The sequence below is a fragment of the Scomber japonicus genome, chromosome 24 (genome assembly GCF_027409825.1).
Source record: "Scomber japonicus isolate fScoJap1 chromosome 24, fScoJap1.pri, whole genome shotgun sequence".
In the NCBI taxonomy this organism is placed as follows: domain Eukaryota; kingdom Metazoa; phylum Chordata; class Actinopteri; order Scombriformes; family Scombridae; genus Scomber; species Scomber japonicus.
The window spans coordinates 2526641-2544085 of record NC_070601.1 but is presented as its reverse complement, the minus strand read 5'-3'; positions in this window follow the sequence as shown (position 1 = coordinate 2544085).

The following is a 17445-nucleotide window of genomic DNA, read 5'->3' as shown; positions in this document are numbered from 1 at the left end:
TTATTTTTATACACCAATTTATTGTTGCATCCATCCATATTTTTGTAAAATGTAAATAGATTCTAGTTTCTCCCCTAAAGAAGCATTAAACAGCTGCAGCTCGAGTTTTAACCAGAACAAAGAGATCCAGAGCACATTAAAATATCAACAAGAAACCAGCCACGCAAGACAGGAGCTGCAGCTCAGTGAGTATGACGTTTATGGGTTCAAACCTACAACAGTTGGTGCATTTCAAGGACATTAAGAACATTTTTATTGTCCCAGAGTGGCAATTTATTGTGCAGCAACCATAAATAGACAGTAAATACCATACAAACATCACAGAGGTATTTAAAAGGCCAATGGCAGTCAGTTGTTGGTCCAGGTTGTATCTTGTATGTGTTTGAACTCCTTGTTACAGGAGGTAAGAGGACCATCCAGGACTGACCGGGCCTCGTCCAGAGTCCGAACCTCGTACAGATTAAGAAGTTCATTCAAGGTTTTGCCTGCAATTGAACTACAAACTCTGACGATAGCCTGCAGCCTGTATTGTTGAAGCTAAGTGACTCACATCAGCTGACATAATATTGTGCTAGTTTAACATAATATCTGTAGATAATTAGAAATAAACCATGGAGCAGGTGCAGCAACAAAGTCTTTTAGGTCAAAATTGCCAACAACAGCAATTCCAGTAAAGCACAGACCCAAACAATACTGGTCCAGAACCAAAGACACTATCTACAGATGTGTCTATCTATAGTCCTGTTTCTGACTTATATTAAAGGCCACACCATATTCCAGATTTGACAGCTTGTTTCTTACTTTAAAATTAGTCTAAAATTAAAACTAACTATCCTGAACTGGTCCAAGTACCAAAATGAATGGACTATACTATACAGGACTCAGTCTGTAGAGGTCTGGGTTTCGTCTCCTGGGCCAGTCATGGTGTTGAAAGATGATCGGCAGCACTGCTAAGAGATCCACAGTGGTGCTTCTGTTTATTTTACACTCACAAGTTAAATATTAAAAACACACATATATATGTTTTCTAAAGTGACTCCACAGCTTCTTGAAGTGTAGTCATGTACAGTAGCTGTAAATCATCTTAGAAGACAGTGAGAAGAAAGCCTGATGTTCTTAGTTCAACCAATTTAGAGAAGAATTTTTAGTTACTGGCAATTATTTGTGTCTGTGTGGCTCCGTTTTTATGCCAAGAACATAATATAATGCCAGATTTTGATTTTAATCTATATAAAAATAGAGAAATCCTTAAATTAAACAGCACTTTTATTTAGTTGGAATGAATAAGTCAAAATTAATATCATAACTTACTTGTACATGCACCCTGCAGATACTGATTATTGTTTCCTCTCCTGCTGCTTCACCAATCACAATCTGTGGTGAATGCAACCTCCAACTCGTCACACCTGCTATTATTCAAATCACTTTAAAGTCTATTTGCTCAGTTAAATGATAATATTGCTACAGATTATAGCATATATAGTTTATTGTGGGCAAAGCTCCACTCTCAGTAATGTCTCTGACCAGTTTCCTTTTAACATTTGTTGTCATAGCAATAATTTGCTTCTGTACCATGTGTTGCTGCTTAATAATCTCCTCTTTAAATTAAAGGAAGAATGCATAATGCTTGACACTGATTAACTAAGGAAAGAAAATATAAAATAATTCTAATTGGTGCTTAAGTGCATGTTTTTATTTTATGTATGTTGCACAGGATATTTAATGGGATATTTTTGACCCTGTAAAATCTGTCAGTGTGTTAATTAAAATCAATAAATACATTTCTATTAAAATAACTTTGATATTTGTCTGAGTGTGAATGATATTTAGTAGCAGGAAAAGTTTATGCTTGTAATTCTCCAGCAATATGCTATGAAGTAAGAATGTAAGACAAATACTAATAATTGTTATCAGTCATTTAAAAACAGGTTTATAGGTTTAATAACTTGGATTTATTTATTATAATAAGTTGATCTAGATGCAGAGGTTGTTTTTCACAGTGAAGATTTAATATGAATATAATATTAACTGATCACAGACCGGATGTGACGTCGAGCGCGTCACAGCAATTTCGATTGAAGTCCGCGAGTCCAGGTGAGTAGAGAAGGGTGATCACGTGACGTGACACGTCATCACTCATTGGCGCTGATAGATAGATAGATGGCATAACCACTGGTCATTTATTGTATTGTTAATTAGCTTAATGTTTAATATTTTGGTTTATTTGGTTGTTTTTTTCTTCTTCTTCTCTATTTACCTAACTCTGATAGGCCACAACAACCCAGCCAGTTATAATCAGGGTCATTAATAAGAGAATCAGGTTATTTATCATGATGTAATGATCTTGGAGCAAACAGTGGTTTAAAGTGAGTTACACTCAGCTGCCGGACACATATGTTTAGAGACCAATCATAAGAAAAAATGAACACACATTCAAATTAAAACCAACAAAAAGATATTATTTTATTTATTATGAAAGGTACATTTGCAAATACTAAAGTTGACAGGGTAATATCTATAGATGCAGAGGTTGTTTTTCACAGTGAGGATTTAATATGAATATAATATTAACTGATCAGCAGCTCATGTAAAGTGTTTTTTCATCAGATTTGTTGACAATAAATCAACATTAAAACCATCAGGAAGTAAGTTTGCTTTCTTTAATACTTATTTTAACTTTATCTACAGTAACTTTACACTGTGTTTCTTGCTCTTTTATGTTTGTAGTTCATATTTTTATTTATTCATCACAAACTTTGGAGAACATGTTAGAAGATAAATCTAAAATCTGGTTCATTATTGATCAACCTGCTGGAGTCAAACGACATAAACCAACAGTTGATCATTATTTCCTTTCTGCAGCTCTTAGAAATCAACATGTTTTATATGTTTAAATATTAAATGTGTCGTATTCACTGATGTGGAGGAACAGTTACAATAACATGCAAACAGTCTAATTACACTCAGACAGGAGGAGATGATCTGTGTTTTTATTGCTTTATTTCTCAACAAACACAACAAGAGCAAATCACTGTTAGGAAATACTCACAACGCCCCATGACATTAACGCAAGGTGGCGATACTCCAGAGATGTCAGGTTAGAAACCACAAAACACAATCCACCCCGTAGCTAATGCTAATTAACTACTCACCCATACAGTTGCTAATGCTAATGCTACAGCTACGGTTTGTCAGTTACTCACCCATACGGTAGCTAATGCTAATGCTACAGCTACGGTTTGTCAGTTACTCACCCATACAGTTGTTAATGCTAATGCTACGGTGTGTCAGTTACTCACCCATACAGTAGCTAATGCTAATGCTACAGCTACTGTTTGTCAGTTACTCACCCATACAGTTGCTAATGCTACAGCTACGGTTTGTCAGTTACTCACCCATACAGTTGTTAATGCTAATGCTACGGTGTGTCAGTTACTCACCCATACAGTAGCTAATGCTAATGCTACAGCTACTGTTTGTCAGTTACTCACCCATACAGTTGCTAATGCTAATGCTACAGCTACGGTTTGTCAGTTACTCACCCACTGCAAAGTAAACAATCACTACATCTATAAAGTATATCGACAATCAACACATTTCCTTGTGTATTAGATTAGGGAGGGACGTGACCCTAACCCTCTCCACTGAGGCTCAGGTGAAGTTTATGTTTATAAACAGCAACACAGGTCAAACGATCTAACGTCTGCTGCTGTTAATTACTGTAAAATAATTCATATCAAAGTCAATGTGTCACGATTATATTTAAATCCATTTTTTTGTGCATCGTGTCAAATATTAATATTGCAACACTAAAGAGAACTAATAGACACCTCAATCTATTTAAATGTTGTTTTATTGGTGTTGAATTTGCTGAATATTAATGATTCAGTCAGTGAATGTTAGTAAATCCTCCTCTGAGCATCATGTTGCTGCTTCTTGTCGCCATCTAGTGTATTTATGGTGGAACTGCAGCGACTTCCTCTGATTCAGTTTTATTACATTATCTATCAAATTAGAGCCTAAAAAAATATGTTTGCCTGCAAAATTCAGCTTTTAACAAATATTTTTGAGACAGTTAAGTATAACAGAAGACTTGCAACACCTGCTAGGCTGTCAGTATTATGCATAATAAATAATATAATATATGAATCCAAATAGTGGATCTGTTGCAAGAAATCCGCTTTATTTTTTAAAGATTATTTGGGAGTTATAGGCCATATCTTGTTAAACTAATTAAGGCCCCTTGTAGGTTTAAAAATTGTTGCATAAAGAATTCAACAGCATCTTAAAATAGAAAAATCATTAAACAGCACTTTTATTATTTAGTTGAAATTAAGACAAAGTCAAAATTACTAACATAACTTACTTGTACATGTCATGCACCTTGCAAATATTTCCTCCTGCACATGTCTATCTACCCAGTGAGTCCAGCAAACACCTCATCTGTATTAAATCATAACTTCTGCAATTATTCAAATCAGTCTCAAGTCCTTAAATCCATATGTGTCTGTATGTGTGTGTGCTGTATTTTTAAGGGACCCTCTGATGCTCCATGTGCGCCTCCTGCAGGTGACTATAGTCTTACCTTCATGTAGACCAGGGGTCTCCAAACTATTCCACAAAGGGCCATGTGGCTGCAGGTTTTCATTCCAACCAAGCAGAAGCACACCAGACTTGATTCATTTAATCAGCTGATCTCAGTCTTCAGACAGCTGATTGGTCAAATGGTGTGCTCCTGCTTGGTTGGAATGAAAACCTGCAGCCACATGGCCCTTTGTGGAATGAGTTTGAGATGCCTGGTCCAGACTAACAGAATAGGAGTATATCTGGACTGTCATGTTAGCATCCTTTCTTTCTATAGAGTCTCCTCCAATACATTGATCCAATTTTCCACCAAATTCCACAAAGGAGGTCCAAACCAATAATGAATTAATGCATTTGTATGTAGCCTGCCATATAGCCACTGTTGGTCAAACACTGAATGCTCCCTCAGCTCAGTAGGTCTTGAATGCAACCCCAGGCTTGGCCCCGCCTCTAATCAAGGTAAGGTTATTTAAGACACCTGTGTACATTTGTTCTTCCTTTTCTGCTGCCATGTGGTCTGGACGGAGGTCGGTATGCTGAGATGTAACTGGCAGAAGTTGTTGTTTCTGAGAGCTAACTTTGGTTTTCTATGCTTAGTTTCTCTGTTGGTGTCTCCAGCTCGTAGACCCTTTTCCCTACTATGGTGGAAAGTGGTGCCTGGACAGCTTGATTCTATTGTGTATGCAGGTGGCTAACTAACTGTCTCTTTTTGTAGGATACCATCTGCTGCTGCTTTTTGCCTGCCCTCTTTAGTACAGCCTTATAAGTATTGGAGATTAGGACCATCTATTTTTGTTTAACCTTTGTAGTTTGTAGTTTGATTAGATTTAGTGGAGTTGTGGGCCAGTCTGCTGGGACAGGTTTGTCCCTCTGGTTGAGGTCTCTTCACAAGTGAGTATATGTTGGCACACCTAGAGATCTGCTAGCCCTAGTCCACTTGTGTTTTGTTTTTAACTATTGGTAGTATATTCAGATTGTGATTTTTAAACTGAATTTGTAATAAAATGCTTTTACATTTAAACTCAATATTGTCTTGAATTTACTTTTGTCAGCTTATTCTTGAAAAATGTATCAGAACCAGTCTATGATCTGAACTCTATTTTGGAGTCACTGACTTTTCATGTACCATAATTCAAAGTGGTGTATCACATCTAGTCACTTTCCAACCATTAGCACTGCTGTGTACAACAGTTCATTTTGTGTAGTCCTGCTGGAAATGGTCCAAATGCACCATTTCCTTATTAGAAGTAACAAATGGTGTTTACATCTTCAGTGTACTTAGTGCCAGTTATTTGGTAAAACTTGCTTTGGTTCTGATGCCTCAGACTGTGCTAATTGTCTTATACCTACAATGTATTGCCATGTAGTTGTGAGATATTGCACTATCTGTTGAATACACTGATAATGTGGCCAAATCTGGGAAAAAAGCCTAATAAACCATGAAACAGTTGCTGCAGATTTTTCAATTTTTATTCAACCATCACAGATATTACATTCCAGTAAAGTTCATGTAATCAATGTTTGACAGTTTAAATTTCATCCTCAAACTCAGGCTGAGCAGAAGTGCCTGGTCACATCCCAGCAGGTGGACTCCAGTTCTCCACACCAGTCAAGCAACACTAAAAAAAAAACACATTACTAGAGAGCACTTGAGTTATTAAAAGAAATTGCAATTCACATGTTAGCTTAATAGAATCTGTGCCAAAGTCCTGACATTTCTCTCCTGATACTAAGATTTCTTGCTGTAGAGAAAATAGTTAAAGCAGGAACAATACTGGTCACTGCTCAGGGTTTGATTATCACCACATTAATATCAATTTTACTGGTTTTGCATTACTCACCTTCAGTCAGTCTGCAGTATGACATTGATCTCCACACTGAGCAGCTCATCAGTAGCTCTGCCTGCAACAGTCAAGGAAAATTTACTTCACATCATTAGTCATATGGCTACTTTGATTGAAAACTGTTATTTTCTACCACCTATGAAAGTTCCACTTCAAAGCTTCCTTATAGGAGTGAGTCTGAAGTGTGCAGCCTTGTACTCTCATTGGGCCAAGCTCTGCAGCAGCTCAGCGACAGACTCTAAAACAGAACCTGCAGCCAAAGCCAAATACAGAGATACTCTACCAGCACTGTAACACTGAGCCAGACACACACTACCTGGACAGCTGACTGAGCACTGGAAGAAACAGCCACCATGATGTGGTATCTACTGCAATTTAAACATTTTGCTGTCTTAAAAATCACTACAAAATAATTTGATGTGAAAAATAAAGAAATGTAAAGTTCTGGGACATGACTTGAATGCTTTGAATCTTAAAGTGAACCATCACAACTCTGTTAACCTTTACTCCAAAGAAAAAGGCTGGGGGTTGGTAGTTTCATCCCATGGCAGCGGCTCTGTCATGGGGGACCCAGCATCTCTGAAACAAAACATAAAGGTCATAACGTGCTGCAATGGAGCCACCAAGTGTCACAGAAATTGGAGGGCAGGCAATGAACAAAAAGTTGACTTAATTACTGGTTTATATATCTAAAGTCAGGTAATCCTTGTGACGTAATATGTGCACATAAGTGCTCAAGTTCAGCTGCGTGGTTGAACACGTTCAGTAACGTTAGCCGGCAGCACAGTAAAGTCAACAGGTCACTCAAAAACCGCCAAAAAACGACTCATAAGCGCCATTTTATAAAAGTACTTGAACTTTCTCACGAATTTAGTCCAATAATACATTTCTTTAAAAAAGCTGAACTTCTTACCACGTTTAAACAGACATCAGAGTCACGTCTCCCACACGTTTCTCTTCTAGACTGAGATCCAGAGCGAAAGGCACGCTCATATGTATAACCTACGGCTGTCGCAGTGCATTATGGGAAGAGACGCCCTTCCAAAGATCGTCTCTTAAACAGAACGACCACTAGTTTATTTCCCCCTGGATCTTCATTCATTTTATATATAAGTATAAAAGGTGAAACAACAACATTTGTACAACATAAAATTTTGGAAAACCAGTCTTTAGGATAGCTCAGTGAGATAAGTGTTGGGCATTAGGTAATTGAAATTAAGGTTGTTGGTTCAATTCCCGTTTAGGGTCATTGATCTTTAATGTTACTTTACAGCATTGGTCGTAACTCCAATTAGAATACTGCCCCCTGTAGGCAACCAGTAGAAACACATCCACAATCCTCTTTGGAGGATTTGGGATTTTAGGCCGATAGGACGCAGACAGATATGTGAGCAGGCCGGGGATCGAACCCACCACCCCCAAAACTCAAACCGGCTGTCTAAATCGCTGAACCACAGGCTCACGTTGGCTCTACAAGTTTTCATCAGCATTTGACTCTCCAGCAGTTTGTCTGACTTTCAAAAGACTGTGCAACAATTGAACCAACAACCTGATAGCTTCCCAAGTAGTCATCGAAGGCATTAGATGTGTCTAACTTGGAAAAACAATTGGACATAGTGAGAATTGAACCCACGATCACTCAGATTCAAAGCAAACAGCTAACAAACTGAGCTATTCCCCTTGGGATTCAATCAGCAAAATCACAAGTCCAAGAAGGTTTCCCAACAAGCTGAGCTGTTTGAGTTGAGATGCCGAGGTTTGGTTTCTTGCACCTGAGGCTCCAACTTGTCAACCTAATTAATCTGTAATTGGAGCAATGATTATGAATGATTGAAGGAATTAATTTATTAATACATAATTATTAATAATCATTAGATTAACATTAATTGAAGCAAGTAATGTTCATCTATTAATGATTAATATTAATAATTAATTAATGAATATTAATAATTAATTAATATTAATAATTAATCATTACTAATGTTAACTGAATCAAGTATTGTTACTCTATTAGTTATTAATTATTAATATTAATAATTAATTAATATTAATTAATCATTAGTAATGTTAATTGAATCAAGTATTGTTACTCTATTAGTTAATAATTATTAATATTAATAATTAAATAATATTAATAATTAATTAATTGTTCATTAACAATTAATGAAGCCGCATCTTGATGAGATCAATGTGAGGATGACTCATAAAATCACAACAAATGATTAGTCTACATATAAGTAAGACTATAGTCTTACTTATATGTAGGGGCTGTAGTAAGACTATAGTCTTACTTATATGTAGGGGCTGTAGTAAGACTATAGCCTTACTTATATGTAGGGGCTGTAGTAAGACTATAGTCTTACTTATATGTAGGGGCTGTAGTAAGACTATAGTCTTACTTATATGTAGGGGCTGTAGTAAGACTATAGCCTTACTTATATGTAGGGGCTGTAGTAAGGCTATAGTCTTACTTATATGTAGGGGCTGTAGTAAGACTATAGTCTTACTTATATGTAGGGGCTGTAGTAAGACTATAGTCTTATATGTAGGGGCTGTAGTAAGGCTATAGTTTTGTAAGTCAGACAAACTGCTGGAGACTGAAAAGCTGATGAATACTGGTCTACAGCAGTGAACCCTGCTCCTGTAGAGCTACTGCCCTGCATGTTTTATACACACCTGATTCTAATTATTAGCTGAAGCTCGTTAAAGGGTTTGATAACATGCTAATAATTAGAATCAGGTGTGTTAGAGTGGGGAGATACCTAAGGGCAGTAGCTCTCCTGGAGCAGGGTTGGAGACCACTGCTGTAGACCAAGTGTGTATTTCTGCACTCTTTTGATCCTGATGAGATCACCTGATTAAAAATATATGAAATAATATTCACGACAGCCTATCCAGTCTATACTGATTTAAAATTCTACAAGAAAGCTCTCTTACTTCATACTAGCACTGCAAGGGTATGAGGGATGTCCTGAAAACATCTCCCAGTGGAAGACTTAAAATGATGGAATGAATTATATAATGAGTTTGCAACTTAATACTGTATGTTTTATCGTCCAGGGGGAAATAAACTACTTACTTACATATAAGTAAGACTATAGCCTTACTTATATGTAGACTAATCATTTGTTGTGATTTTATGAGTCATCAACTCATTGATCTCATCAAGGTGTGGCTTCATTAATTGTTCATTAACAATTAATTAATTATTAATATTAATAATTAATAACTAATAGAGTATCAATACTTGATTCAATTAACATTAGTAATGATTAATTATTAATATTCATTAATTATTAATATTCATTAATTAATTATTAATATTAATCATTAATAGATTAACATTACTTGCTTCAATTAATGTTAATCTAATGATTATTAATAATTATGTATTAATAAATGAATTCCTTCATTCATTCATAATCATTGCTCCAATTACAGATTAATTAGGTTGACAAGTTGGAGCCTCAGGTGCAAGAAACCAAACCTCAGCATCTCAACTCAAACAGCTCAGCTTGTTGGGAAACCTTCTTGAACTTGTGATTTTGCTGATTGAATCCCAAGGGGAATAGCTCAGTTTGTTAGCTGTTTGCTTTGAATCTTAGTGGTCGTGGGTTCAATTCTCACTATGTCCAATTGTTTTTCCAAGTCAGACACATCTAATGCCTTAGATGACTACTTGGGAAGCTATCAGGTTGTTGGTTCAATTGTTGCACAGTTTTTTGAAAGTCAGACAAACTGCTGGAGAGTCAAATGCTGATGAAAACCTGTGGAGCCAATGTGAGCCTGTGGTTCAGCGATTTAGACAGCCGGTTTGAGTTTTGGGGGTGGTGGGTTCGATCCCCGGCCTGCTCACATATCTGTCTGCGTCCTATCGGCCTAAAATCCCAAATCCTCCAAAGAGGATTGTGGATGTGTTTCTACTGGTTGCCTACAGGGGGCAGTATTCTAATTGGAGTTACCACCAATGCTGTAAAGTAACATTAAAGATCAATGACCCTAAATGGGGATTGAACCAACAACCTTAATTTCAAATGCCTAATGCCCAACACTTATCTCACTGAGCTATCCTAAAGACTGATTTCCGAAAATTTTATGTTGTACAAATGTTGTTGTTTCACCTTTTATACTTATATATAAAATGAATGAAGATCCAGGGGGACATAAACTAGTGGTCGTTCTGTTTAAGAGACGATCTTTGGAAGGGCGTCTCTTCCCATAATGCACTGCGACAGCCGTAGGTTATAAATATGAGCGTGCCTTTCGCTCTGGATCTCAGTCTAGAAGAAAAGCGTGTGGGAGACTTGACTCTGATGTCTGTTTAAACGTGGTAAGAATTTCAGCTTTTTTAAAGAAATGTATTATTGTACTAAATTCGTGAGAAAGTTCAAGTACTTTTATAAAATGGCGCTTATGAGTCGTTTTTTGGCGGTTTTTGCGTGACCTGTTCACTTTACTGTGCTGCTGGCTAACGTTACTGAACGTGTTCAACCACGCAGCTGAACTTGAGCACTTATGTGCACATATTACGTCACAAGGATGACCTGACTTTAGATATATAAACCAGTCATTAAGTCAACTTTTTGTTCATTGCCTGCCCTCCAATTTGTGTGACACTTGGTGGCTCCATTGCAGCACGTTATGACCTTTATGTTTTGTTTCAGAGATGCTGGGTCCCCCATGACAGAGCCGCTGCCATGGGATCAAACTACCAACCCCCCCCCCCCCCCCAGCCTTTTTCTTTGGAGTACACAGAAACAGAGTTGTGATGGTTGACTTTAAGATTCAAAGCATTCAAGTCATGTCCCAGAACTTTACATTTCTTTATTTTTCACATCAAATTATTTTGTAGTGATTTTTAAGACAGCAAAATGTTTAAATTGCAGTAGATACCACATCATGGTGGCTGTTTCTTCCAGTGCTCAGTCAGCTGTCCAGGTAGTGTGTGTCTGGCTCAGTGTTACAGTGCTGGTAGAGTATCTCTGTATTTGGCTTTGGCTGCAGGTTCTGTTTTAGAGTCTGTCGCTGAGCTGCTGCAGAGCTTGGCCCAATGAGAGTACAAGGCTGCACACTTCAGACTCACTCCTATAAGGAAGCTTTGAAGTGGAACTTTCATAGGTGGTAGAAAATAACAGTTTTCAATCAAAGTAGCCATATGACTAATGATGTGAAGTAAATTTTCCTTGACTGTTGCAGGCAGAGCTACTGATGAGCTGCTCAGTGTGGAGATCAATGTCATACTGCAGACTGACTGAAGGTGAGTAATGCAAAACCAGTAAAATTGATATTAATGTGGTGATAATCAAACCCTGAGCAGTGACCAGTATTGTTCCTTCTTTAACTATTTTCTCTACAGCAGTGTGTGGAGCAGCTGGCCTGTAGGGGGCAGTACACAGCAGGAACCAAGACTGATGTCAGGTATGTATCCCCAATCCTGTACTGCCATGGCAGACTTCTCTATCTGCAGTGGACTCTGGCACAGATTCTATTAAGCTAACATGTGAATTGCAATTTCTTTTCAAAACTCAAGTGCTCTCTAGTAATGTGTTCTCTTTTTTAGTGTTGCTTGACTGGTGTGGAGAACTGGAGTCCACCTGCTGGGATGTGACCAGGCACTTCTGCTCAGCCTGAGTTTGAGGATGAAATTTAAACTGTCCAACATTGATTACATGAACTTTATTGGAATGTAATATCTGATGAATAAAATTTGAACAATCTGCAACAACTGTTTCATGGTTTATTAGACTTTTTCCCAGATTTGACTACATTATCAGTGTATTCAACAGATAGTGCAATATCTCACAACTACATGGCAATACATTGTAGGTATAAGCAAAGCAAGTTTTACCAAATAACTGGCACTAAGTACACTGAAGTAACTAAATGAGGTGTAAGTAAACACCATTTGTTACTTCTAATAAGGAAATGGTGCATTTGGACCATTTCCAGCAGGACAATACAAAATGAACTGCTGTACATTGTACACAGCAGTGCTAATGGTTGGAAAGTGACTAGATGTGATACACCACTTGGAATTATGGTACATGAAAAGTCAGTGACTCCAGATCATAGACTGGTTCAGATACATTTTTCAAGAATAAGCTGACAAAAGTAAATTCAAGACAATATTGAGTTTAAATGTAAAAGCATTTTATTACAAATTCAGTTTAAAAATTACAATCTGAATATACTACCAATAGTTAAAAACAAAACACAAGTGGACTAGGGCTAGCAGATCTCTAGGTGTGCCAACATATACTCACTTGTGAAGAGACCTCAACCAGAGGGACAAACCTGTCCCAGCAGACTGGCCCACAACTCCACTAAATCTAATAAAACTACAAACTACAAACTACAAAGGTTAAACAAAAATAGATGGTCCTAATCTCCAATACTTATAAGGCTGTACTAAAGAGGGCAGGCAAAAAGCAGCAGCAGATGGTATCCTACAAAAAGAGACAGAGTTAGTTAGTCACCTGCATACACAATAGAATCAAACTGTCCAGGCACCACTTTCCACCATAGTAGGGAAAAGGGTCTACGAGCTGGAGACACCAACAGAGAAACTAAGCATAGAAAAACAAAGTTAGCTCTCAGAAACAAGAACTTCTGGCAGTTACATCTCAGCATACCGACCTCCGTCCAGAACACACGGCAGCAGAAAAGGAAGAACAAACGTACACAGGTGTCTTAAATAACCTTACCTTGATTAGAGGCGGGGCCAAGCCTGGGGTTGCATTCAAGACCTACTGAGCTGAGGGAGCATTCAGTGTTTGACCAACAGTGGCTATATGGCAGGCTACATACAAATGCATTAATTCATTATTGGTTTGGACCTCCTTTGTGGAATTTGGTGGAAAATTGGATCAATGTGTTGGAGGAGACTCTATAGAAAGAAAGGATGCTAACATGACAGTCCAGATATACTCCTATTCTGTTAGTCTGGACCAGGCATCTCAAACTCATTCCACAAAGGGCCATGTGGCTGCAGGTTTTCATTCCAACCAAGCAGGAGCACACATGCACACCAATCAGCTGACTGAAGAGTGAGTTCAGCTGATTAAATGAGTCGAGCCAGGTGTGCTCCTGCTTGGTATCTTTTTAATTTGGATGTTGGACTTTAAAATTACTTCGAAATTTTCCCACTATCTGTATCCCAGCAACGCCCAGATTCAAACCGGGCGTTGTAGGACAAACACCTTATGATCTCAGACAAACCCACTACACCAGCCAGCCTGTCCACACTTAGACATTTTCTCCGGGCGCATTTATCTTCTTAATTTGGATGTTGGACTTTAAAAGTACTCAGGGCTGTGCAAGATTTGAACCAATGACCTCAAGGTTCCCAAGCAGTCATCTAACAGCCTGAGCTATGTGAACTGACACTCTTTCATTAATCTTTTTTAGAGTTTTTCACGTTTAATTTAGGCTTTCTGACTTTAAAAGTAGTAACCTTGGATTGAACTCACAATCTCTGTGAGTGAGAAGATATATTAACCACTGAGTCGCTGAATCTTCATTGGGGAAAGTGGTTTTATCAAACTTTTCAGTCTGTCCTCTTGATGTTGGACTGCAAAAGTGAGATATTCTCTCAGACATGCTGCAGTTCTTTAAGTGCTCCAATGCAGAAAAGAATACATTTCCTCAATCGAATCAGTAACTTGACAAGGCATGGACGAGGTTGGAAGTTCTAAGGTTGTGGCTTTGATCCTGGGATAGTTTTGAAGTAAAGGTTTGGGTTATCAACTAAAATATCTTAGAGGAGACTTTGCACACACAGGTGCACCGGTAATGTTCATAAATGACCAGCAGATGGCAGTGTGTGGGGTGTCACCTGTTGGGATCCATGAAGTCACCTGATGCAGGTCACATGACTGCCATGTAGTCACATGACTGTCATCATTGAGTAAAGCAGCAGTTTGGACTCTTCACTGTAAGTTTGCTTTCTTTCATACTTATTTTAACTTATTTATCTACAGTAACTTTCCACTGTGTTTCTTGCTCTTTTATGTTTGTGCTTCATCACAAACTTTGTAGAACATGTTGGAAGATAAATCTAAATATCTACATGTTAATTATTGATCAACCTGCCAGAATCAAATCAACAGCTGATCAATATCTCCTTTCTTTTTCTGCAGCTCTGAGAAATGACTATGTCTGAATATTAAATGTGTTGTATTCACTGATGTGGAGGGACAGTCAGTCAATGCCGAGTCACTCATTTACTGAGTGAAGAGTTAAAGCATAAAGCATTTAACAGCGTCTAAAAGTAGAGAGAAATCCTTAAACTGCACTTTTATTTACTTTTGTTGCTTCACCAAGCACCTCATATGTTGAAAATGCAAGCTTAAAAACATCACTCCTGCAGCTTTTCAAATTAGTCTCAAGTCCAAAAACCATGTCGCCATCTAGTGGACTAATGGTGGAACTGCAGCAACTTTCTCTGACTCTGTTCTCAAGTTAGAGCCAAAACAATTAAATTAATCACAAGTTTGATTGATGTAGTTTTCCTGTAAAATTTGTGGCCCCTGATCAAAATTCGATGTTGTCATTTGAGTTCAACTTCAAGTTCAGTACACTCAAAATGTCCGGTCAGCACAAGTCCGGTGCTCAGAAAAGTAAAGAAAAGTGAAGAAGAGAAGAAGTAAATAGAGGCCTTAGAAATGTTCTAAACAAATATTTTAAAAAAGGTGGTGACGGTGAAGTTGGAACTAGTAAAGTCAACATAGAGCAAGGTAAGAAACAGCGCAGCCAATGTTTACCAGCCTTGTAACGTAACCTAACTGGCCAGCTACAATTTGCTGTAACTTGCTGGTAGTTAAACAACATAACTTACTTGTACATGCACCCTGCAAATATTTCCTCCTGCTGCTTCACCAAGCACACATCTATCCACCCAGTGAGTCCAGCACACAATGCAACCTTCAAAACATCACTCCTGCAGCAACTTCCTCTGACTCAGTTCTATTACATTATCTATCAAGTTAGAGCCAAAACAAGTCAATTAATCACAAGATTGATTTTTTTCCTGCAAAATTTAGCTTGAAACAACTATTTTTAAGACAGTTAAGTATAAGAGAAGATCTACAACAGCTCCTGAATGTAACTGTAATCCGTTACTTGTGAAAATGTAGATGATTAGGGTGAGGGCTTATGTGAGAGCTGCAAAATAACATAAATGAAAATGTACTGTACATAATAACTTCTTCATGCATGTCTAACTCTACAGCTGCAGGTCTCTGTACAGGTTCCAGAGGATCCTGATCCTTTCCCATCCCTTCCTCTTTCATCCTCATCAATCTCCCCCCTCCCCATCCACTGACTCCTCCTTCCTTGGTCCTCCTTCACCATCATCAGTGGAACAACCAGCACCTCCTCAACCTGTGGCAGCACCTCCTGCTGTTGTAACTTGGTAAAAATGTGTATTGCAATATTTGTTCATTCAGCATCTTTCTGCACTGTGTGATTCAAAGTATGAAAATCATCTTTCTGTTTTTGTTTTTAGTCTTCATGGAATATTGCATGGGGATATTTTTATAACCTGTAAAATGTGTCAGTGTGATAATTAAATTCAATAAATACATTTCAATTAAAGCAACATTGATATTTGTCTGAGTGTGAATGATATTCAAGAGCAAATATATATATATATATATATATATATATATTAATTGATGTAATTTGGTGTAATGTACACACTGATTAACATCAATATGAATATGTTAAATTAGTTTGATTTATTTATTATAATCTGCTGAACTAGATGGGCAGAGGTTGTTTTTCACAGTGAGGATTTATGAATATAATATTAACAAAGTGTTTTTTCATCAGATTTATTTCACAATAAATTGAGAAACGTGTATTTATTAAAACCACTGGGGGCCGTTGACTTTAACAAATGAGGCCAGACTAGTCCTTAAAAAGATGGTTTAGACAGTCTGTCTCAATCTTTACGCATTTTATTCATTTTTAAAATAAAATGGCCCGTTACTGAATTGAATCCACAATCTTAAAACTTGAGTGCGGCTGTCTAACACTTTGAGTGTATTTTGAGTGAATTCAAAGGCTTTAAGGTTGAAGCCAGAGCTGCTTGGAGACTTTTTAAAGCCAACATGTTGAGTCATGACTGTCCTGGTCCACTAGGGCAGTCTGACTGGCAGCTGCTTGAGGGTTTTGAAGAAGTGGGTTCAATCCTGAATCACAAGTCAGGCCCAAAATCCAGCACTTAAGATTAATTAATTAATTGACAACACCTTGAGCCCATTTGAGCCAGCACTGCACTGTGTGTTGATCAGCTGCTGGATGAAGACTGAAAAGCTTTGGTGAAACCTCTCAGCAACAACTTGACTCTGTGGCTCAAAGTGTTAGACTGCACCACTCAAGGTTTTACGATTGTGGGTTCAATTCAGTAACAGGCCTTTTTATTTTTATAATGAATAACACGCTCAACGATTGAGACGGACTGTCTAAAGCATCTTTTTAAGGACTTGGTCCAGTAGTTTAAATAGTTTGATGAGTTTTTTGGTTTTTTGAGTTACAGCTCTTTGTTTCTGTGTATCAGAGCTCAAGGTGTTGTCAATTCATGATTTCGTGCCTGACTTGTGATTCAGGATTGAACACACAACTTCAAAACCTTCAAACAGCTGCCAATTAGACTGACCTACTGGACCAGGACAGTCATGACTCAACCTGTTGGATTTAAAAAGTTAGTAAATAATAAATCAATTAATTATGAATTATTAATACGTATTTATGAATAAACTATAAAGCAATTGATTAATAATAATTCATTAATTGATTAACCTTTAGGCTGTTATAACCACCCATCCAGCACTACAAACTTATATCATGCAGTAACAACACAATCCTAGAGATGGGACATTTTTGACATTGATGAAGCTTTACACTGACAGCTTTGCAATGATTACATTTCTGTTGAGGTGACTTTTTTACTTGTCTGGGTATAAATAACATTTGATATTCAGTCTTCAAGGAGTGTTTCTACATCCTTCATGTT